General features: G+C 46.1%; 1 protein-coding gene across 1 annotated transcript in view; it reads left to right on the top strand.

Moving 5' to 3' along the window:
- The window catches only part of USP7 (ubiquitin specific peptidase 7), a 61,970-nt gene that overhangs the window by 3,562 nt on the left and 35,281 nt on the right, over positions 1-23,127 (top strand). The gene's annotated exons all lie outside the window — the stretch shown is intronic.

The following is a 23,127-nucleotide window of genomic DNA, read 5'->3' as shown; positions in this document are numbered from 1 at the left end:
CTCAAATGTAAATATCCTCATGTTTGCTCCCTGGTGTGGCTCTTCTGCCTTTGTGAGAAATCTGTTTCAGAGTGTAATCTCTGAGACTAACAGGGACAGACAGTTTTGTTTGACTTTTGTGCAGCACTCAGACCCCTGCTTCCGAGGCACCACGCTGGGAGCAAATCAATGAATGAGTCATACGCAGTTTCTGAAAAGAATTGACCACTACCTTCCATGCTTTTTGTTTGGGGGGCAGCAGTAGTGGGTTTCTTTTTCTTTCAAACTTGTGTGGGTAAGTGGAGTTTCAAGTTATCAGGTTTGGGAGTGGAAAGTGAGTTCTCTTGCACACATGCAACCAGGTAAACCAAACTTGTGCATTTTATTATAATTAGAACGTTTCCTTTTCAAATAGCACTGTAACAAGACAAATCAAATAACGTGAGAATATTGATTTTCCTCTTACGTTAGCTTGGGTTGGTAAAAAAACTGTTTGCGAAGCTACAAAGTGAACATCAACTTGGAGAACCCAGAAGAAATACAGAATAAATTAGGCCAAACTTAGAAATATCTAATCTGATGTGAGTGAAAACTCACGGTGGGGCAGCTCGGTGCCTGAGAGTACAGGCTTAGGGCCAGGCCCGAGTTGGATTTTGCTATTTCATTGTTGTGTGACCTCATGCTGAAGCTCGTGGTACCCCGGTTTCTGCATCCTCAAGGAAGCCGACCCTATCTCACGAGGTTATGAGGGGTGAAGGCCCAGAGCAGGTGGAGAGTGTTAGGCAGAGGTGGGAGCGTGGGACCTGTGCAGCCCGTCAGTGGTGTTGCTGTGATGGTAGAACCTTTGCGCCCCGGGAAGGGGTGCGTGAACTTCAGTTAAGAACGAAGCTTAACAAACCCAGGCGGGACAGATTCATTTTCGGTAGTATGCAAAGAGGTCCTAGGGTAATTACATCCTAACATGGATTAGAAAGAAAGCATAATCGGTCTCAATTTAAGAAACATTATTTATAAAATCCTGGGCTTGATGTGCCTAGGCAAGTACTTCAGGCTAATGGTATAAATACAAGTATTTCAGGCTAATGGTATAAATACAAGTATTTCAGGCTAATGGTATAAATATTCTAAGAAAAATTAAATGGACAGGAGAGGAGGCACTTGCACTTGGTGCGTTGTGAGGCTGGTGTTGCAATTTGGTCAGCTCTGGTCTTCTCTGACTAGAGTGTTCTTGTTGCCCTGGTGTTAGAGCATCTACTTGATGAACTTGCGGTGGAGACTCAGGTCGCAGCAGGCAGCCAGGCCTTTGGGAGTTGGCCTTGGATTCTCTCTGGACCCCCACACCCAGCCCTTTTGATTTCCCAGCACGCCACCCTGAGCGAGGCCCCTGTTGCCTCACACGGGGACGTTGCAATAGCCTTCTTACTGGTCTCTGCCTCCGTCTTTCCTGAATCCCACACAGCTATGAAAATGGACTGCCACAGGGCTCCTTGGCCGTGTCACCCACCTCCCTGCTTAACAAGATTCAGGTGTGCTGCCCTCCCTGTAGAGGAGAAGTCACACCGCACAGCCCAGTCTGGGCCCTCAGGGTCCTCGGGAGGCCTCGGTCTCCTTGGGGCTTCAGGCTCCCAGCACACAGCATGGGTGGGCATAGTGCCGCTTTTGGTTCCCACTCTTGTGTAGCTGGTGATGGCTTTTCCTTCTGGAATGCAGAGCGGACAGATGCCCCACGAAAGAGGTTCAGAACCCATTCAGATGCCACCTTTTCCCTAACCCTTTCTGGTCGCCTCAGCCACTTGCCTTGTGTAAGAGCCATGTCAGCTTTTTGCCCCATGGTCTACCTGTGGGGTGGCCACCATGTACGTACCTGCCTTTTTCACTGTTGGATTGTTTGGGCTGAAGATGACCATCTTATGTTCCTTTTTTGTTAAATGTACTTGTGGGAGGTGCTCCTTCAGGAAATAGCGATTCTAAGGCTAACCGGTAGTACAGGAGCCTGCCGGCTGGCTGGCCAGCCGGGTGGTGTGTGCAAGAGTGCCGAAGCCATAAACCAATATTCTTTGATAGCTGCTAATTCAGTTTTATTGCTTTTAACGTAAGTTGCTTCAAGTGGCATTTTTGATCTGTTTGGATGGAAAATCTAGATCTCCAGACAAGGACATGGATGGACCTTCATAAACTACTGAAGGTTTCTTTTGAGTATATTTAAATGTGCCTTTGTTACTGTTTCTGGTTTTGGATGAGTGGTGTGTAGCCTGGGTACCTCTGCTTTGTTTCCAAGGCAAAGAACTTGCGCTCCGGAGACCAGGTATTTCTTGACATGGACTATGACAGAGTTCAGTGGTAAATGTCACCTGCTTCATACACTTTCTGGGAACTAATTTGGACTAGGAAAGTTGGAGGAAGCAGGATTTCAAGTGTCATGCGTAGGCAAGAAAGTTCGTTATGCCGTTTTTCTACTGCGTTAACACATGCTTTGGCTAATGAGAAGTCAGACGTGTTGAAATTCTCTTGCAGAGAAGCAGGCTTACTTCTGAGGGTTGGTGATTTAAGCTTGGGAGTTGGGGATGGAGGTGATTAGAAGTTTCTAGTGTAGGCAAATACACCAACCTGGGCAAGAACGGAATGCTTCCCGAACTTGGTGACACCACTGAGTGTGAGACTAGCAAGAAAGAGGGGCCTGTGGGGGAACGCACCCTGAGCAGTGGCATTGCTGTCTGTGTGGTCGAGTGGGCACGAGTGAGGCCTAGAAGACCGCACTGGGGTTACAGTGACGGATGGCTCACTGCCTGGCGCTGGCTGGGCCCCCACTGGGCTGTGCATACACAGAGTTGTAGCCAGTTCAGCTCTTGGTCAGCCATTGTGGTGTGGGGACCACTGTTGTGAGGTAGCAGCTGGCAATATTCAGAGATGCCTAGGTGTCCTTTCAAGGAGCCCAAGTTACCTGGTTGACAGGAGCTTTATCTTACTAAATGTTTGAAATGCAAATGAGGGATGTGTCTGAATCTCAAGGGGGTGGTCCTTCCTTCTTTTTGGATCATTGAGACTCTAAAAGCTATAGAGAAGGCTGTTCCCTGTGTGACCACAACGGTTCTACCTGATTTTCCTGCCTGGCATAGAATATTCGAAACCCAGGCCCTCCCTCGGTTTTGATTCCATGCCAGTGACTAAATTGGTTTTCCTGACATCCTAATACTGGGAGGGCAATGTCTTGTGTACCAGCCCCCAGAATTTCGACCAGAAGAAAGTCTAGCTCTCGCAATAAGTTGTTGAACTGGCGTCTGGTTTGGAAAGCAGCTGTACGAGTATGTCTTTGCTTGGGTGGCCTGAATTGTAGAGTGAGATCACACCCCAGGGTGTAGCCACAGGTGTCTGGTGGTAATCTGTCTTATCTTGGCTACTCCTGCCACCCCACTCGTGGCACTTGCAGAAAGTTAAGGGGGGGTCTTTTCCAAGGGAAGCCACATGGCATTGCTCTAATGTGGAGGCTGAGCAAACCCTGCCGCTCTACAGCCCCTTATGAAAAGGCTACAGGCCATTTACCTAGAGTTGCAAGTACATTTCATCAATACGACTTTGGGGAATACATTATATTTCAAGGCTCTTAATTGATCCTGTACAATTGCTATTCTAAAATGAGCACATGTAACACTCCTTAACATGTTTACATGGTTGCATAGTCCCGCTCTTCCTTTTAAATGGTAGGGTAAATAATTTGAAGTGTTTGCTTTTTACAGTGGTAGTTTATATTAGCTTGGAGGATAAATTAATCTGTGTGTAAAGGGGTTGAAAACATTCCACTGTTTTATAACCATCATAGACACTTGTCAGAATTCTCTGAGTCTCAGCCTTCTCTTACTTCTTGAGCTTGTGAGGACTAAGGGTGAACAGATAGGGGTGGTAATGCCTGCCCCGCAGGACGCCCTCCGAAGTGGCTGCTGGAGTGAGGGTTGCTGTGGCTTCTTGGGAACCTAGTCTCTGGGCCATCCCTCCCCATCAGGACTAGGAGCAGTGGTGGCTGAGGGCTGCTTCTCCTGGTTAGTGTGGTGTCCGTCCGGACGGCTCTAGCCAGAATGAGTCCCCATTTCCCTGAAGCCCTCCAGGTCTCCTGCTGCGGGTACTGATGAGAACAAACTGAGATTGTTGTACTGCTTCAGTCCCATCTTTCTCCAGGAAGCCACTCATTTTCATATGGGGGTGGGGGAAGAGATGGGGGTAAGAAGACTGAGGGTTTACTGTGCTGTGCAGGGTGCTAGCCACCAGCTGCATCTCAAGTGCCACACGTGCTGGTGGTCACCACATGGGACCGTGAAATACAGAGCGTGGCCATCAATACAGAATGTGTTAGTGGCCAGCGCTGGCCTAAACAGTCTGGTTGGGTCCTGGGCTAGAATGTGTTTCTGATTGCATTAGTGTCACATTGAATGTTGGAAAGTGTTCCAGTGTGTCCTGGAATTAAATTGAACAAAATTCCATTTCAGCAGTTATCCTCAGAACAGACATACATAGGAAGAATGGGGAGAATTGCAGAAACTGTACATGCTTATCAAAAGTATGTGTATAGGCCATTAATATAAAGAAACACTGTTACAATTCCTATATTAGAAACCTATATACACACTTTGAAGAATGCAGTTTACACTGATAGTTTTTCTTTTTAAACTTACTTTAAGTGTGTTTTTCCAGGACCCATCAGCTCCAAGTCAAGTAGTTGTTTCAGTCTAGTTGCGGCGGGCACAGCTCACAGTGGCCCATGTGGGAATCGAACCGGCAACCTGTTGTTAAGAGCACCGTGCTCTAACCAACTGAGCTAACCGGCTGCCACATACGAATAGTTTTTGAAGTAACAAATAGTCTTGCTTGCTTCCTGCCCTGCTCCTCGGAGAGGATGTTGTTTATTCAACCTGCCACCGATACTCTTGTGAATCCAGTGCTACAGAGGTGGTGATGACGATGGGAGAGAGCTTGGGAACGATTTTCCACAATTTATCTGTAGATGGCTTCAACTATGGCGTATGCACTTACAGCTACATTATCTTTCATTGAAAGAAATGGATTCTGGGTTATACCTGCTTTTGGGGTGCAGTTAACACTAACCAGAAAGTCTCCCGAGCTGTAATGGTGACACGCAAGTTGGATAGCACCCCAGCCGACCCCAGCGGGCCCGCGCTTGGGTGTTGCAGGAAAGTTACATTGCTGAAAAGTTTCTGTGCTTGTTCTTGCTTTTGGCAGGTCCTCAGAGAGGCACCTGTGCTTCTGTGCACAGGGCATCTTTGGCTTTCGCCCCACCCCCTTGGCTTGCTTGCTTTCCACAGGCACGGGGAACGTGGCTTGCTTCTCTGCCTGTGGCCCCTCGTGGCAGCAGAGCCATCTTTGCTGTGACGCTCCCAAAGCCTGGTGCAGGGCTTTGGTTCGTTGATCAGACATTTATGAGACCACTCGGGACTGTGGCGGGTACAGTGCTGGCCGCCCCCGCTGGACTGGACAGCCTCATAGTGTGAAGGCGCCTGGGAAACATACACGGGGGGGCCTCAGGGAGGGTTCTGATGGAATGGGGGGGGACGGTGGCAGGACGGGCCGTGGTGGGGAAGGGGTGGGTCAGTGGAGGCTTCCTTCACAGAGGAGGTGACACAGCTGAGTTTGCCAAGTGTGTGGGGTGTGGGCTGCAGTGGTCAGAGGAGGGAGGTCTAGGAGAGCAGGATGAGATAGGGCACAGCAGGTCTCTGACCGGTGGGTGAAGATCTGTGGGCAGCAGAACAATGGCCCCCAAAGGTGTCCATGCCCCAAACCTTGGAACCGGTGACTGTGTCACCTTACGGGGCAAAGGGACTTTGGAGATGTGATTCAGGATCTCTAGGTGGGGAGATGAGCCAGCTTATCCAGGTGGGCACTATAATCACAAGGGTTCTTCCACGTGAAAGAGGTTTGACATAGCCGTGGAGTGAGAGAAAGCCCGCGCTGGCCTTAAAGAGGAAGGCATGCAGGAGCCGAGGAACGCAGACAGCCTCTGGAAACTGGGGAAGGCGAGAAAACAGATTCTTCCCTTGAGTCTCGAAAAGGAACATGGCCTGTCCAATACCCCGAATTTAGCCCAGTGAACCCCTTTTTAAGACTTGCAGACCTCTAGAACTGTAAAAGAAGAGTGTGTGGTGGGAAGCGATGAAGTTTGTGGTAATTTGTTTTAGCAGCCGTGGGAAACTAATACAGGATCTAAGCAGGTGGGGAAGAAGCAGCCGGTGGGTGCCCAACAGATACAGCTGGATGAGTGCGGGGGCAGCCCACCCTCAGCCCCCACCCTCGCGAGGACTTCTCACGCTGCGGGTCATGTGATGTGCGTGCTGTACTGTATTAACTCCGTCACCTTCCTACAACCCATGGAAACAGGTGCAGCAGCAGCAGCTTCCCCATTCATAGCAGGACAGACAAGGCGCTGAGCAGCTTATGTTTCTCGGGGTCAGCGATGGCATGGGAACCCACACAGTCTGTCTTCACAGTCACGTGCAGTTCATCAGAGCCAGTAGACCCAGGAGTCATAGTGCTCACTGCTTTTTAAACTGCAGCACTCTGCTGCCTTCTCCCACCTTGCTTCTCTCACCACCCCACAGTGGCAGGCTGCAGTCGGGCTTCCTCGTCTGAACGTTTTTGTGTGGTTCACCACATGCTTTGAATATAGAAAGTAGCTCACTGCCAAAATTGGCTGGAGCCACCCTTAGTGTTCACCAAGTGGAATATGGTGGCAGAAGACACAGAACAAAATAGTACGAGATTTTACAGGTAGATGCCGCCCTCCTTTGAGAATCGAAATAACTGAATTAGGTATTCACTAATGTGTTATAATCAGATCCCGAGCTGAAATGAATCAGCCCTAAAGCAAACCAGTCAGGGCTCTGGGTATTTGGAGAAGGCCCAAGTCTTGGCAGCTGGCGCTCCGGGCACAAGCCTGCTGCATTTCACTGTACCCAGTTCTGTGCACCGACAGGTTAGCTAGTGATTGAGCCAAGGTATAGACCTCGACCACTTAGGTCCTGTCCCCACAACACTGCGTCACAGACCGGCAGCCCCCGTGTGGCATGAACCTGGCTGCTCCCCTTGCTCCCTGGCTGTTTTGGACCCCCGACCAGCTGTGATGTTTCTCCTCCCTGTTGTCTAAAGCATGTAGTTTCTGTCTTAAGACAGCAGCTCTCACAGGTGGAAGGAGGACGGGGTCAGTCAGAGGTACCTGAACTGGGCAGAGGTTGAAAGGAATGAGGTGGCTTGAGAGACCAGTCTTCTTGCTGCGCTGACTTCCAGAAAGCTGTGTGCTATTGTTTCTGTGGCACATTTTGAATCTTTTCCTTTGGGGCCTCTTTTCCTGACCGAGAATTTTAAAATAGGATATCTATCTTCATCGCAACTTTGGGAAGCAAGTTTAGTTGGGAAAGTGATTGTAGCCATCAAAACTGTAGCAAAACAGTTTTACATGTACCGAAAGCCTCACTTGGTTTGACGTCAGTCTTGCCTATTAAGTCACTGGTTGAAGAAAGTTTAAATGGCCTTTTGGTTTTAGTTTTTCTGAATGTCCCCTCTGCTGTCACAGTGCAATGCAGGACCCATCTCCTGTGCATGGTGTGTGAGCAGAGGGGGCTTATGTTTCTGTGATTTCCTCTAAAAGTATACTGCATTAGATGGGTGATTTCAGTCATCGTGCAGGTAGTAGAATTGGGTATTTGTGGGCCATCGATGGTGTGTGAGTTTCTGCCGGGTAAAAATAGGAAATGGGAGACACAAATTCTGGCCTCAAGGAACCTGGTCAGGAGGGCAGCTGTGCACAGAACAAGTGAGAACAGCAGACGCTAACTGCCAGAGCGATGAGCGGTGGGTTGGCGAAGTCCAGACCGTCAGGCGAATGGATTTGGGGTGTCTGGAGAGGATGCGAATAAGTGAAGTGACCCGTGGGCCTCCTAGTGGTGAAGGGAATGGGCCTCGAGGTGACTAATTCAGTTCCAAGGTGCACGGTGACCAGTTGCACTGCTTATGTGCGAGTTAGTGACAGGTGGCTGTGGCCTCCTTCAGCACTCAGTTCACAGGGATTGTGATGTTAAAAGCGTGGTCCCTGCTCACCTGTTAAAAGTCTCCAGGATTAATCTAAAGTTGGTTATTAATTACCTTGAGGATGGGCGTATGGGGAGAGGAGAATTACCACTGCAAATCTAAATGCTTTCTGTTATGGCCAGTATTGAAATCTAATTTCTCTTTTGATGAAGTTAAGTCCTATGATTTTTTTTTTTTTTTTAAAAACCACAACTTTATTTTTCTTAAAATACTGGATTCATTTTGGGTCTGTTGCTATCAGAGGGCACTTGATCGTATAATTTTGTTTTAGAGCAGAGCGTGCGTATTATATACCCAACTCTACAGGTGAAAAAAACCAGGCTCTGAGGGATGAAGTGATTTCTAGACCTGCACTGTCCAGTATCATGGCTGATTAGGTTTATATTAAAATTAAACATTGCCTTAGTCCCTCTAACCATATTTCAGGGGCTCAGGAGCCACATGTGGCTTGTGGCTTCTGTCTTGGACAGTGTGGCTGTAGAACATCTGCAGGGTCACAGAAAGTTCTGTAGCCAGTGCTGTTTGAATCCCAGCCTGTGAAGTGGCTTTTAGCTTTGCCTTTCTGGTGGGCTTTTTGCCTTGAACAGGATTGTTTAGCATAATGGAAAACCAAGAATTTTCTTCTGTGGTTACCTAGGAAGAAGGTTCCCCTAACAGGTGCCGCGTGGTGAATACCTGCTGGCCCTCCGGCAATCACTGCTTCAGGCACTGGGGGGAGGGGGGGCGGGTAACAGAGGTGAAAAAGTGCTGAGATGCCTGTGCTTCAGGAAAGTCAGCAGGATACAGATGGGTCATGTGCATACATAATTAATGCAGGATAGAAAGTGATGAATGCCACAAGGGGTGAAGAGATAGGGTTCTGGAAGTTGAGAAGAGAGAGATCACATCAGGCTGTGAGGAGCTAGGATGCTTGGTGAAGTGGTGCTCGCAGTGGCTGCGAGGGCGGCTAGGATTGGAGTTCAGGGAAATTGGAGGTGAGAGTGCCAGGGGCAAGGTTTCTGGGTTGATGAAAACAGAGGCGCCGTCTCTGTGTTTCCCGGTCATAGCCATTGTATGGTAATGAACACATCATGCTGTGTGCTTTTCTCTCTCCCACTTTAGGTCTGGGGCAGAAAAGCAGGGACTCCAAGCCAAGGTCATTTTCTAAGCCTTGAACAGTAGTTTCTCCTCGCATAGGACCAAATAATGAAATGCATTGCAGTTTTACGTTTTAGTTTCAATCAGACTGGAACATGCCACAATGTTAAATGCCAATTAACCTTAATTTTACCTGCTTTGGTAACAGCTTAAAGGGTTAGATCTGCCCTTTTGTAATTTTTTTTTGCTAAAATGTGTTAGTAGCAACTTACATTGAGATATAGTTCACATATATCACAATCCACTCATTTAAGGTGTATAATTCAGTGGATTTTAGCTTAGTCACAGTTGTGTAACCATCAACACCGTCAAATTTCAAACATTTTCATTACCTTAAAAAGAAGTCCTGTATTCCTTAGGGCACTCCCTGTCTCCCCCCAAACCCCAGACAACCCCCAGCCTATTCTCTCTTCGGATTTGCCTGTTGTGGACATTTCATATAAATGGATTCATACATACGTATGTCGCCTTTTGTATTTGGCTTTTTTAACTGAACATAATGTTCTCGGTTTATCCAGGTTGTAGCGGGTACCAGTGCCTCCTTCCTTTTTAGTGCAGAGTACTGTTCTGTCCGGGGAACCTCGACCTCTGTTGGATCAAGAAGATGTAAAGGCTCTCAAGAGTCTCTGTGATAAGTTTTATTCAGTATTTTTATAAGGGGCTTGGAACTTTTTTGTGGTTATGAATGTGCTTCACTACTAACTTGAATTAACTGGGAGGAGGGTACTGTCAGTTTAGGGTCCTTTCAGAGCATGAGAGCAGCAATGGAGATGTTAAAGGAATTTACTAGATTTCACGGTGCACAGCTGTGGGAGCTGCTGGCAGTCTGTGGATTCTGGGTCTGGTGCTGGAGCAGAAACCTGTCAGGCATGCAGTCTGCAAGGGAAGCACGGCATCCACTTCAGGTGCCAGGGGTCTCACAAAGCCAGGCGCGCACAAGGCAGAGATACAGGAATATAGCCCAGGGACAAGGGAATGTGGGGCTCCTTTACTTCCGTCCCCCAGATCATTGGCAGAGTGTCTGCAGTGGGAACTCTGCAGGGAGGGGCCTGTAATTCCAGCTTAGCTAAGGCAACACACCACAAATCCACCGTCAGTTTCGTCTTTGGACTTTCAAAAACTTGTTGTCAGGATCCTGTTACAGTTTGAAGTTAATGACAACTCCAAAGGGTAGGTGGGTTATAGCTATCATTATTTGCCGTATTAAAAATGGAAACTAAGGCAGTCTTAGGTATTCATTTAAAAATTATAAACCATTACATGGTAGCACAACACACTTTATGGGAAATAATTACTTTTCAAAACAAAAAAAATGAGGAATGACATTTTTACCTTTTTGCAAATTTCTTTTATTGTCTGCTTCATAGAAGACAGCTGGATTCTCATAGCTGCTTCTGCTGTCAGTTGTGATGTAATTTTAGTGGAAATATAAAGAAAACGTAGCTTACAGAGGCATACTGCTAGAAGAGGGAGCAGTGCTTTTAAGAGCCATTTCAGATACTTGTGGCACTTCTTTGCTACACCAAAGCGTGGCAGCTTCTTAAGGTTAATAGCAACTTGAAACGGTGTGAATTAGCGTCTCATGTTCTGTTATATTAAAATTCATTGGTTTATCTTGTACTTTGAATGCGTCTTTTCTAATATCGTTCATTGATCACTTGGAAAATACTGATTCCCTGAATGCTATGCAGATTTTCTAAATGTTGACATATTTCCTCATGACAGTTACATTAAAAAACTGAGTGTAAGTGCCTAAAACATCACATTCATATGGTAGCAGCCTCCGCTATTAGCCTGATGGGGCAGGGCTGTAGTTCTAACTGCAGAAAGCTCATCGGGACAGAGAGAGCAATGACTTTTGTTCTGTACGTAAGAGTCATAAGAGTCGTAAAGCTCCTTGGCCCCGGGGGTGGAGGTGGTTTGGATGGTAATTCGTGGCAGGCTGGTCCTCCCCAGCAGTGGGGTGTCCACTTCTGCACCACCTGGTGCCATGGGGAGGGGGGTGGGCAGTGTTGGATGGTCCCTGCAGTGGGGACGTGCCATGGATTGGGGAATGGAGACCAGAACTTTTTTCCACTTAAAGGTGTATGTAAGATGGTCCTGTTAAGACGAGTAACAAGCATTTCATAAAAATTCAAGGAGAGAGCATTTAAACCAGAAGTAATTTGTGATTATTTTGCTTTCTAATCCTTCACGATAGCCAACATTCCACTTACTGATATTTATTCTGTTTGTAGCCCCCCTCGCCCCCGCCTTTTCTCCATTTTCTAGTAGCTTATGTGAAACACAGTTGAAACTCTTTAGGAAATCAATCCGAATTTAAATATTACTTGTAAACAGCTCACCTTGTTTATGTACTTGAATTCACTGGAGCAGAGTACATGTGTATTATTAAACCAATGCTTCAATAGATAGTTTTCCATTCTTTTTTTTTTTTTTTTTTTTAAGATTTTATTGGGGAAGGGGAACAGGACTTTATTGGGGAACAGTGTGTACCTCCGGGACTTTTCCAAGTCAAGTTGTTGTCCTTTCAATCTTAGTAGTGGAGGGCGGAGCCCAGCCCCAGGTCCAGTCGCAGTTGTTAGTTGCAGGGGGCGCAGCCCACCATCCCTTGTGGGAGTCGAACTGGCAACCTTGTGGCCAAGAGCCCCCAGCGCCCCAACCAACTGAGCCATCCAGCTACCCGGGAGCTGAGCGGCAGCTCATTGACTTCATTTTAGTTGCGAGGGTGCAGCCCACTGGCCCATGTGGGAATCGAACCGGCGACCGTATTGTTGTGAGCGTTGGCTCTAACCACTGAGCCAACCGGCTGCCCCATCTTTTATAATCTTTCAGTTATCTTTTCCCGAATAACTAAAAGCTCTGAAACCACACACCGAGGAAGTATTGATTTAGAGAGTTATTAGCTAATCATTTCTTATTGTCCTCCTTGCTCGACAGGTGTTTTCCCCCCTTTTGTCTCTTAAATTACTGTACAGTGAAATTGACTTGGGGATACAGTTTGTGACTTGAACACATTTTCGATTTGTAATTACTACCACAGTCAGGGCAAGAACAATCCCCACACTCCCCAGACTGCCTTGTGCTGTTCCTGTGTAGCCACATCTGCCACCTAACGCTGACCCCTGGCAACCGCTGATGTGTTCTCCACTCCTTAACAGTTTTGTCGTTTTGCAAATGTCATGCAAACAGACTCAGACAGCGTGTACGCTTTTTCGACGGGCCCTTTTCCTTCAGATCAGTGCCTTTGAGAGCCGTCCACGGTCGGCGTATCACCAGTCGTTTTCCTTTTCACAGCTGAGCAGTATTCCATTTACGGACACACCGCAGTTACTTACCTTCTCCCACCGAAGGACGTGTGGGTTGTCTCCAGGTTTTGACAGTAATGAAAAAGCCACTAAGTATTCACGCACAGGGTTTTTGTGTGAGCAGAGTACAGGGTACTTTATAAACTGCCTCACTGTCTTCCTGTGCCTGTGCCACCTTTGCCACCATCAGTGTATGAGCCATTCTGTGAGTGCCTGGCTGGCAATTGATGCTGTCAGTATTTTTAATTTTAGTTAGCACTTTAGGTTGGATAGTGGTATCTTATTGTGGTTTTAGTTTGCATGTATCAATAGCTAATGGTCAAACATGTTTTCATGTGTTTTGTTCCCATCACTATATCCTCTTTGTAGTATCTGTTCAAGTATTGCGTTATTTTTTAATTGCTGTCAAGTGTTGAGAGCTCTTGGTGTATTTGGCATACGAGCCCTTTGTGAGAGAGGTGATTTGCAAAGATTTTTCTCCCAATCTGGATCTTGTCTGTCTTTTAACAGTGTCTTTCTGGAGCAAAACCTTTTAGTTTTAGTCAAGACCAGTCGATCAAAATTTTATTTTATGGATTTTGCTTTTGGTGTAATGACTAAGAAGTCTTGGCCCCATCCCATGCGTTTTCTCCTAGAAGTCTTAGTTTACAATTTTATATTTGCAGCTATGACCTGTTATGAGTTAACTTTTGTATAAGGCATATAATTGAGGTTCTTTGTTTTCACCTGTGGGTGTCCAACTGTTCCTTTACCATTTGTTGAGAAGACTGTCCTTTTCCCATTGAATCGCTTATACCTTTGTCAAAAATCAAATAGTGATGTTCATGTGGGTCTGATTTTAGACCTTCCTGTGCTGTTGTTGGTCTGCCTGTGCCTTTGCTAATGCAACTCCATCTTGGTTACTGGAGCTTCATGGTGAGTCTTACAAATCAGGCAGTATAATTCTTCAAATTGTGTTCTTTTCAAAGTTGTTCTACTCTATTTTCTTTACCTTTCTATTTAAATTTCAGAATCAGCTTGTTTATAGGTATAAAAAAATGCTGCTGGGACTTGGTTGGAATGGTATTCAGACATACAGGTCAATTTGGGGAGAACTGACCTCTTCACTGTGTTCTGTCTCCCAGACTGTGAACGTGGTGTGTGTCCTGTGCCAGCAACCTCACCTCTTGAATGTCCAGTTTTCACAGGGGACGTCGCTGGGGCACTGAAGACGTTCAGGTTCTCTGCTGGTTTGTGGGTGGAATGGTCCACTCCTTTGAAACATTTTTTAAAGAATGAGATGAGATTTTCTTTGCTACTGCTGGGAAACTAGTGTTCCAGGAACCTTTAAACCACTTCTTTGGCCACTTGTTTTTTTCAGAAGGTTTTGAGTGTGGGTGTTCCTTTAAATACCAGATGGGCCCCCACAAAAGCAGGGCAACTCCTGAGTGCTGGTCTGTCTACACCAAGGTGTTACAAAACAAACAAACAAAAAAAAACAATTTAGTCTTCTGCTGAGGTTATTCTGTTGTTGTTTTTATTCAAATAAAGGAGCTCACTTGGAATTAGCACAAGAGTTTGAAATCTCTGTTCCTCTGACCTCAGCCCCATCAGGCCCCTCCCAAACTGCCTGGTCTTTTACAGGAGTTTTTAAGGGAAATCCAGGCATCTAAGAGAGGACGCTCGCTGCCTTTTGCCGAGGTGTAAACTGACCTTCCTGGCCACCGATTACTCAGGTTTTGCTCTGGCTGCTCCAGGGTTCCCACTCCCTCCCGACTCCGAAGGTGCACGCGCTTCCCCCATCTCCGCGCAGCTCGCAAAGGTTACTGAGGGTGTCATTTTCTGGCAATATTTTGGTTGTACCTTTTTGTGCCATGATTTGCTTTGCGTGTATGTGTATGGTTTTACTTTTGTTATAAAAGTAATACACGCTTACTGAAACATTGGAACAGCATGGAAGCAAGAAAGACTCCATTCCTCAGAAGTAAACACTGTGTACTTAACACATTGTGGATATTGTCCCAGGTCCTTAGGAGCAGCTTCATTCATTCTGTAGGTCATCTGAGTAATGTATTCACTGACTATTATACTCCCTTATTGTAGTATTTAAAACTACTTGACTGTAGAGTGAGCTTACACACATAAGTAACCTTTGTAGATAATTGAATTTTTAAAACATCAAACTGTGTAATATTATTTTTAGAGAAATGCTGCAGAAAGTGAAACATTCATACGTGGCTCACTTGTCAAGTTGCTCACTAGGCACAGCATTTACTATGAAGAGCTCTCAGAAGCCTGATTTGTGGAACTGCTTCTCTCCTCGTGAAACGGCCCGTTTCTGTTAAGTCCTCCTTTCCCTTGAAAAAAACACAAAAAACAGAGCTTGAGATGGAATTCACATACTTGTAATTCACTCATTTAAGATGTACAATTCAGTGGCTTTAGTATATTCCCAGAGTTGTGCGACCATTACCCCCGTCAGTTTTGGAAGGTTCTTATCACACCAGAAAGAAACCCCCCAGACCCCCAGCTACTCTCCCTCCCATCTCCCCACCCCCCACCCCGCCAACTAGGCAGCCGCGGATCTGCATTCTGTCTCTAAAGATTGCGCCGTCCTGGCTGGGTACTTCATATAAATGGAGCCGTGCAATACGTGGCCCGTGGTATTAATGGGCATTCATGTTGTTTTCAGCTTTGTACAAAATGGCACTCCTGTGTAAGAAATTTGCTTGTGTATATCTTTGGGCATGCGTTCTAGTTTTCTTTGGCATGGATTTCTAGAAATCACATTTTGAGTGAAAGGATATTTGATTTTTGGTTTTAATAAATACTGCCTTTGGGTGGAATAATTAGAATTTACACCCAGCCAGACACTTGACACGCCATTTTTGCAAGACCCTCAGTATCAATTTCCAATAATTTGTGATGTAAGTGTAAAGATGGTATCGTGTTAATTTGGGAAGTTGGGCATATTTGTTAGTCTTTTTTTATTTCTTATGAATTTCTCTCTTGTAATTGGGTTGCTGCTTCTTGATTGTTAGGTACTCTGTGTATTCTGCATATCAATCCTTTGGCTATTCTGTGTTGCAAACCTTTGCTACCTTTGTCCTGTAGCTTCCACGAAGCTCTGTCTCTGCCCGGCACACTGGGACGTCTTTCCTTTCCCGCACGTGGACTGTACTACGCAACACAGCAGATAATGTCGGTTTTCTTTTTTGTGGACAAGACTAGATGTGCAAGAAAGCATTACAGATGTAATGAGAAGCTCTGCAGTTGTGCCTGATTGCACGCCCTTCAGTGCTCAGCCAGCATTCACACGAGTCGTCAGTCAGGGTTTGTGGGACAGATGTGATTGGTAGTTAGGACGATTCTCCAGGGAATAGATGGGTTTTCTATAATCGAGGCAAACTGAAAGCCCCAAACAAATAGTTTTATTTAAGGAACACAAATTTATATGTGGCCTTCTTTGGGGCTTTATTTTCATATAACCAAATTGGGATTGTTTTCAGAGTACAGAGCTAACTGCCAGGTTTCAGTACAGTAGGTCTACTTTGAACTTCAGGCTCCACTACTTAGCAGCTGGGCAGGCACTGGCCTCAGGCTCTTGGGGCCCACCAAAGGCAGAGGACCAGAAAAGTCCCGCTTTGGTAGGATTGGATGGACTGCCCCCAGGAGTTAGCTCCCAGCCAGCTTTGTGGGGTTGCATGTAGCGAAGTCGTGTAAAAAAGTCAGGAAAGTAATAAAATCAGAACATTTAAGAATTGTGGTATTGATTAAGGCACAATTTCGTTATTAATCATATGACCAAAGAAATTCACAGAGCTGACGGAGGCTGCCCTGCTAACCCGGCAGGCTAGCTCCGAGCGGCACCCATGCCCTCTGCAAGGGCGCTTCTGCCTGTGATGACGAGGGCAGGCTTGACCAGATGGGTGTATGGGGTTGGCAGCAAAGGGCCAAACACTGGGGCCACCTTAGCTCTGGTTGACAAGAGAGCTGTTCTTTGAGCAGCGCTTTCAAGCCCGTTGTGGCTTCCCCTTCATTTGGCTGCGGGGTGGGGTGGGGGGGGTGGGGGGGGTGGGGTGGGGGTGGAGCAGACTCCCAGCAGGAACATTGGGAACGAATCAAATTGAGGCCTTATCCTGGTCGTCAAGGCCCTCCACGGCCTGGGCCCTGTCCACTTTCTGTCTGAACCTCATCTCCCACCTTCTCCTTGCCCTCTCTGTCTAGAATATGCTTCTCTAGGATCTGTGCCCAGCTGGCTCCTTTTCATTCGTGGTTTCCACCTGTGTTGCCTCTTCCATCATGCCTGATATGTCTAAGCCCTGTGGCTCGGTCAATACTGTCTTCCCTCCATTGCAATTGATTGTCCCTTATTGTTTCCTCCCTCAAGAAAGTAAGCTCCTAGGGACCAGGGAGCGTATCCACTCGGTTCCCTCCTGATCCCCAGGGCCCCACCCAGCTCGTGGCACACACAAGGTGCTTGATTCGTAGGTTGGCTAACTTCTGAGGGAAGAGTGTGTGCACTGCCCAGCCCTGGCTGGAGGTGTGTGCCTTCACCCCCCAAGCTGTTCCTGTCTGGGAAAGAAATAATTAGAATGTGTTCTCTGTTGTTTCTGTCATTGCCGGCACACAGTCTGCCCACCTTTTAGGGGGATGTCCTTGGTAATGGAACCATAATGGATTGGACGTTATCTTTTTTTGAAGCGTAGTTGAAGTTTTCCACTCAGGACCACATTCAGAAATTGACTGCTTCTGAGAGGTTTCACTTTCCTAGCCAGGCACCGTGGGAGTGAGGACGGGAACGCGCGTGGGTGTTTCCTTGGGGACCGTGGGCACTTGGTCTGTGTGACGGGGAAGCTGAGTTTGTTGGCAAACGGGCCACGCTGCCTGGCTGGCATCTCCTCCACCCAGTGGCTCTAAGGGTGGTCAACTTGGGGGCCGCTGAGTCCTGGAAGGGAGAGAAGACTGACAGACCTGGGGTGAGAGCAGAGCAGTTCAGACCTGTGAGTGCTCACCGTGTTTATATCCTTGTAAGAACGTCACCCCATTGGTCCCAGCTGAGGCCCAGTGCTGCCTTAGAAAACAGCACTGCCTTAGTTGACTCCACGGCTCCCGAGCTCTCCCACAGAACTGTTTTCTCAGAGTGTCAGCGTGGCCCTGGCTTCTGGACACCCTCCCTTTGTAACTGGTCCGATTACTCTCCCCTACTTCTCAGGCGTGCTTGTTATTACTGCACGTGTTTCTCACCGCTGGCTTGTCAGCTGGCTTGTCAGCTTAGAGCGAGCTGCTTCCATACGTACGTTGAGGATTTTTTCTGGGCCAGAACATCAAGAAATGGATTGTCTTTAAATTCTTCAAAATAAAAGTAATGGAGCTCTGCGGAGGATCTGGAAGAGTTCTCCCGAACAGCGTGTGAACTTTGGATTTCAGCTCTTCCGAGTGTTTGGTGGTGGCCTGGCTCTCGGACGCATTGGGAAGAACATGGCTATTACACTTGGGGGGACCAGATCTTTTTGAGAAAGACCTTGTTACAAAATGTGTAGTAGGGCAAAAATCATAGTACAGAGTTGTTGGCTGGCACATCATTCAAGTGGCAAACCCCCCACTGCTCCAAAAAACCCACAAAACTGGACACAGTCCTCTGTAGGGGAGTGGGTGAGTAGATCGTGACATAATGTTCCAATGCTGCTCAAAACGAAATCCATGTACATATGTATGCATGTGTGTGTATGCCAACCTTGGATAGCTGTAATTTGTTCATGCAGCACGAATAGTGTATCATTTTTTGTTCCTGACCAACAGTGCACATGCGCACTGCATATGTATCTATATATGAACATTGAGGGAGCCTGGAAAGCAACACATCAGACAGTGGCTTCCTTCACATTCGACTTGGAGGGGGAAGGTTGCTATTTCTCCTTATGCATCTCTGCACCCCTTGCCTTGCTACTGTGAACGCTTCATTCTTTAAAGCCCATTAGTAAAAATAAATATGAAATCAGGACCTGTACAAAAATGTGTGTAGCAGCTGTATTTGTATTATCCCTAAACTGGAAAGAGCCCAGGTGTTAGCAGGTGAATGGTGAGGCAGTGTGTGTCTCTGCCATGGGCCCCTGCTCAGCAGTGTAGGTCTCGGGAGTTCTGCTGAGTGTCAGAAGCCATCCCGTGTCCGTTTCTGTAGCATCTCTGAAACGACAAATTACGGATGTGGAGATTAGTCATTGCTAGGGGTTCCGGGGGCGCATAGAAGGGAGGTGGGAGTGGTCATGAAAGGGCCCCCGAGGGGCCTCGTGTCGGGACTGTTCAGTATCGTGACGGGTGGACACACAAAACTGCACATGTCACAGAGTGCGTGCAAGTCAGTAGGAGCAGGAGTAGTGTATTGTCACCATTAGCGTCCTGGTTGTGATGTATTGTACTATAATTTCGGGAAATCGTGCTGTTGGGGGAAATTGGGTGAAGTGAAATGGATCTCTTATTTCTATAATAATTGTGAATCTGCAGTTATCACAAAATAAGTTTAATAGGAAAATGAAATCGAGGTGCCAAAGTGGAAATTGCAGGAGTGCGGGTTATGTTGCGTGGCATCTAAAGCATAGCCACAGAGTGAGGGCGTCAGCCGTCTCACAGCCTCTCGCCTCTGTGCTCGGGACTGTTTTCATCTGTATGTCTCCTGACTGATGCCTCGGATTCATTTGGCTGCTCCATCTAACGTGCGCTGTAGCTAAGGAGTGAGCGTTCCTCCTTGACATGGGCACATAGCGTCTTAGGGAGGAAAAGGAGAGAAAGTAGAAAGCGCAGGGGCGCTAGAACCTTACAGATCTGGGTTCCTCCTGTTGGCAGTGCCCTCACAGCCCCGCTGTGGCACCGGTCTGATGACGACATGTCTCTAAGCCCAAGGGTCCATCTGGAAACTGGAAAATGTCCTAGTCTGCCTGACCCCAGGGCTTGTTGTGATCGCTACCTGAGACCCAGCGCGGGGGGAGGGCCCGTCAGCTCCCCGCCCGCCTGGGCACCTCCCCTGAAGAGCTCTGCGCTGTGCACTGCCCTGGCGTCTGTGTGGGAAGCTCTCCATGCCTCAGCGCTCAGGTTGCCTTTCTCCTTTCCCCTTTGATTTGCGTGAGAATTTCAGACATACTTATGTGGGTGCTTCATGCTGAAAATTTTCACATATAAATTTAATATCAGCTATCATCCTTGCTTCTTAGGCGTGAGGGCTTTCTATGTTGTCTTGTTAAAAATAAACTATATTCTGGATTCATTTCAGATTTACAGTAAAGTTGCAAAGCTAGTGCAGAGTGTGCTTATGTACCCCTCACCCGGTTCCCCATTGTTAGCAACTTAAATCACCAACGAAAGAACTAGTAACCACATTTTTTTTCCCCCAGTAGCATCCTCTTTCTGCTTCTGGACCACCTTGCCTTTTGAAGGTGATTATTTACATTGATGAGGTTGCTTGAATGTGTTTCTGGTCCTAATTTTGTGGGGAGCTTTAAAAAAAGAATGTTGAGGTACAGAGCTCCTAGAGATTCTATGCAGTCACTGATGTGGCCGGGAGAACCCCCTCCCCCAGCCCCAGCAGATTCAGCTGCAGAGCCATGCAGACATGGCGGAGAACCACGGGCTTGGACAAGGTGACTCAGGAGTTCAGATTGGGGTCCTTGTGCTCCTCATGGGCTTCCAGAACCAATACTGATACATCTAAACTGTCCTGACAATATTTGGGATTACCATTTAAGAAATTAATCCACAGAAAGATACCAGTGTTCTAATTTACCTTGATAAACCTCTATTTTATGTAGTATTCTTTAAAATGGGTTTAATGCCGGAGAGGAGATGAGAGGAAGGGGACCAAGCAGAAGCTTGGGGGTGGGCGGTTTGACTGGGAATTCGAGGTGAACTGGTCGGTTTGGGAGTAAGATGTGCTGTTAAAGGCTCTGCTTGACAACCCCGGGGCTGTGCGTTGGGACTGTACTTTGGGACTCTATGTTCTGCCATTTTAACTGAGTCGTGGTTTTGCTCCCTGGGCAGTATTGCTAGTTGGAAAATTCGAGGAGGAATCTGGGGGCTGAGTGGAGCATGAATCGGAGGCGTGGCTGGGTCTTCATGGCCCAGGATCTCTGTGGTCCTGAAACTAAGTGGGAAGGCTGTGAGGTGTTATTGTGGTGTTTGGTGCCCACAACCCCTGCCTTTCAGAAGAGGTTTGAGAAGTCACTTTGTGAAGTGACAGAAAATGTCCAAGCCAGTAAATTGGAATAGTGTCCTTCATCTGTTAGTTCATCCAGGAGTGAGAATCAAATTGGGCTGCATCATTTCCATAGCAATTGGTCAGTGTTCTCTGGGTTAGTAGTTCTGTTATGACATCACAAATGGATGTCGGTGGGGGAAAAGCAGAATATAAGCATAGGCATCCATCTTCAGTAAAAGAGGGAGGAGGAAATAGAGACTTTGTAACTAGCCAAGGTAGCCTTTTGTGTGTTTCTAAAGTCACTGTTTTAAAGAGGTATTTTGTGCCTTTTTACATACATATTATGTAAAATTATGCCTCTGCTACTTATCACAATGTTTGTTGTCAAAAGGCTTACCAATCACGAGCAGTGGAAAAGATCTGTTTTTCTGGATGTTGTGTGTGCATTTTGGATTGATAATTGCTTTTTTTTTTTTTTTTTTTTTTTACCTGCAGACCTTTAGTCTATCAGGGACTTTTTGTCTGTTTATTTGAGGCATTCCATATGTCATTGGTGTTTGATAAGCACGTCTCCATTCTTACCATTTGAGATCGTTGTGTATCAGAAAATTACTGTTGTCGTTCATGTTGGAATGAGAATCGGCACATTGGGAAAATTCCACGTAGGCAGGGCATAAACTTCAGGAGCTGGGATCACTTTATATAAGGCGATAAATACATGCACTTGTTTGATAAAGAAGACAGTCTTACAGTTTAGGATATTTCTGGAAGCCTAGTACAGACTTTTTGTGGGTATTGGGTGCTTTTATCATTTCTGATCAAGGGATTTACTGTGTCTTAATTACATTTTTAATCCTCTTGTTGAACCAACTCATTTATGAGGAGCTTTTTCAAACTGGATATTCAGTCCCTTAGGGGCTAGACTTGTGTTGCCAGCTTTTGACAAAGGTCCTGTGGAAGCTCAGTGAGAACTTCACGGGGCCTTGTTGGCCAGGTTCCTTCTGTACGTGGTGGACCAGCCGGGGGCTTTGTGGCCAGCCCCTCAGAAGCGGGCGTCTTGGTGTGTAAAAGACGGGGGGACTGCGCAGGAGAAGCACGTTCGGCTGTGGAGCTCTACCTGCCTCGCCTTCTTGGGCCAACTGCATAGAGTGTCTTCACTAACACTAGACTAGGACCCCTCATTTGATGAAATATTGTCATTTCTTCATTCATCATAATGCACTTAATCCAGCTGCTGAAAAACTGTGATCCAATTTGTTCATTTATTTACCCTGCACAGTAAGGTGTATGGATGGTGAGTCATAGATCTCTTGAATTTATCTTGATTTTTTTTTTCATCTGAAAATATTTTTTTTTTAAATTAAATTTATTGGGGTGACAATTGTTAGTAAAATTACATAGATTTCAGGTGTACAATTCTGTATTACATCATCTATAAATCCCATTGTGTGTTCATCACCCAGAGTCAGTTCTTCCATCACCATATATTCGATCCCCCTTACCCCCATCTCCCACCCCCCACCCCCGAATTTATCTTGATTTTTATTATTACCAAACTTCTGGTGAAAAAGTATTCTATATCAAGTCACCAAAACAAACCCTTGAAGATATTTTCTTTCAGCAGTAATCTGAATTCACTTGGATTTCAGAGTCTTCAGAATCACGGATCAGGCAAGTTACGACTTGTCAGTTTAGACTGCTTACATTTACATAACATCCTAGTTTTAAGAGCAAAGCTTTGTTTTGTGTACAGAGAATTATTAATTGTCATTTTTTGCATTTGTGCCTTATAAGCCACATTTTTTTAAATAATATTTTTTATTTTTCAAATATAGTTGACATACAATATTACTATTTTCAGGTGTACAACATAGTAATTAGACATTTATATAACTTATGAAGTGATCACCCAATAAATCTAGTACCTATCTGACACCATACATAGTTATTACAATATTACTGACTATATTCCTTATGCTATAACTTATATCTCCATGACTATTTTGTAACTACCAATTTGTATTTCTTAATCTCCGCCCCCCCTTCACCCATTCCTCCAACCTCCCCCCAACCTGGCAACTATCAAAATGTTCTCTGTATCTATGAGTCTGTTTCTGTTTTGTTTGTTCATTTATTTTGTTCTTTAGATTCCACATATAAGTGAAATCGTAAGGTATTTGTCTCTGTCTGACGTACTCCACTCAGCACAATACCCTCTAGGTCCATCCATATTTTTGCAGATGGCAAGATTTCATTCTTTTTACGGCTGAGTAATAAAAATAGTTCATTGTATCTATGTACCACTATAAGCCATATTTTAAAGCAATTGCAGTGGGACAGATTGAACCGAGGAACTAAATTATAAGTACCAAGTGTGCATCAAGCAAATTATTTTAAGATGTGTAGTGCATTCTGTGATACGAGTGTGTGTATACAGTGAATAACAAT

The sequence above is a fragment of the Rhinolophus sinicus genome, chromosome 10 (assembly GCF_057876585.1).
Source record: "Rhinolophus sinicus isolate RSI-liver-muscle chromosome 10, RSI-T2T, whole genome shotgun sequence".
Lineage (NCBI taxonomy): Eukaryota > Metazoa > Chordata > Mammalia > Chiroptera > Rhinolophidae > Rhinolophus > Rhinolophus sinicus.
This window is presented reverse-complemented; position numbering and strand designations above follow the sequence as displayed.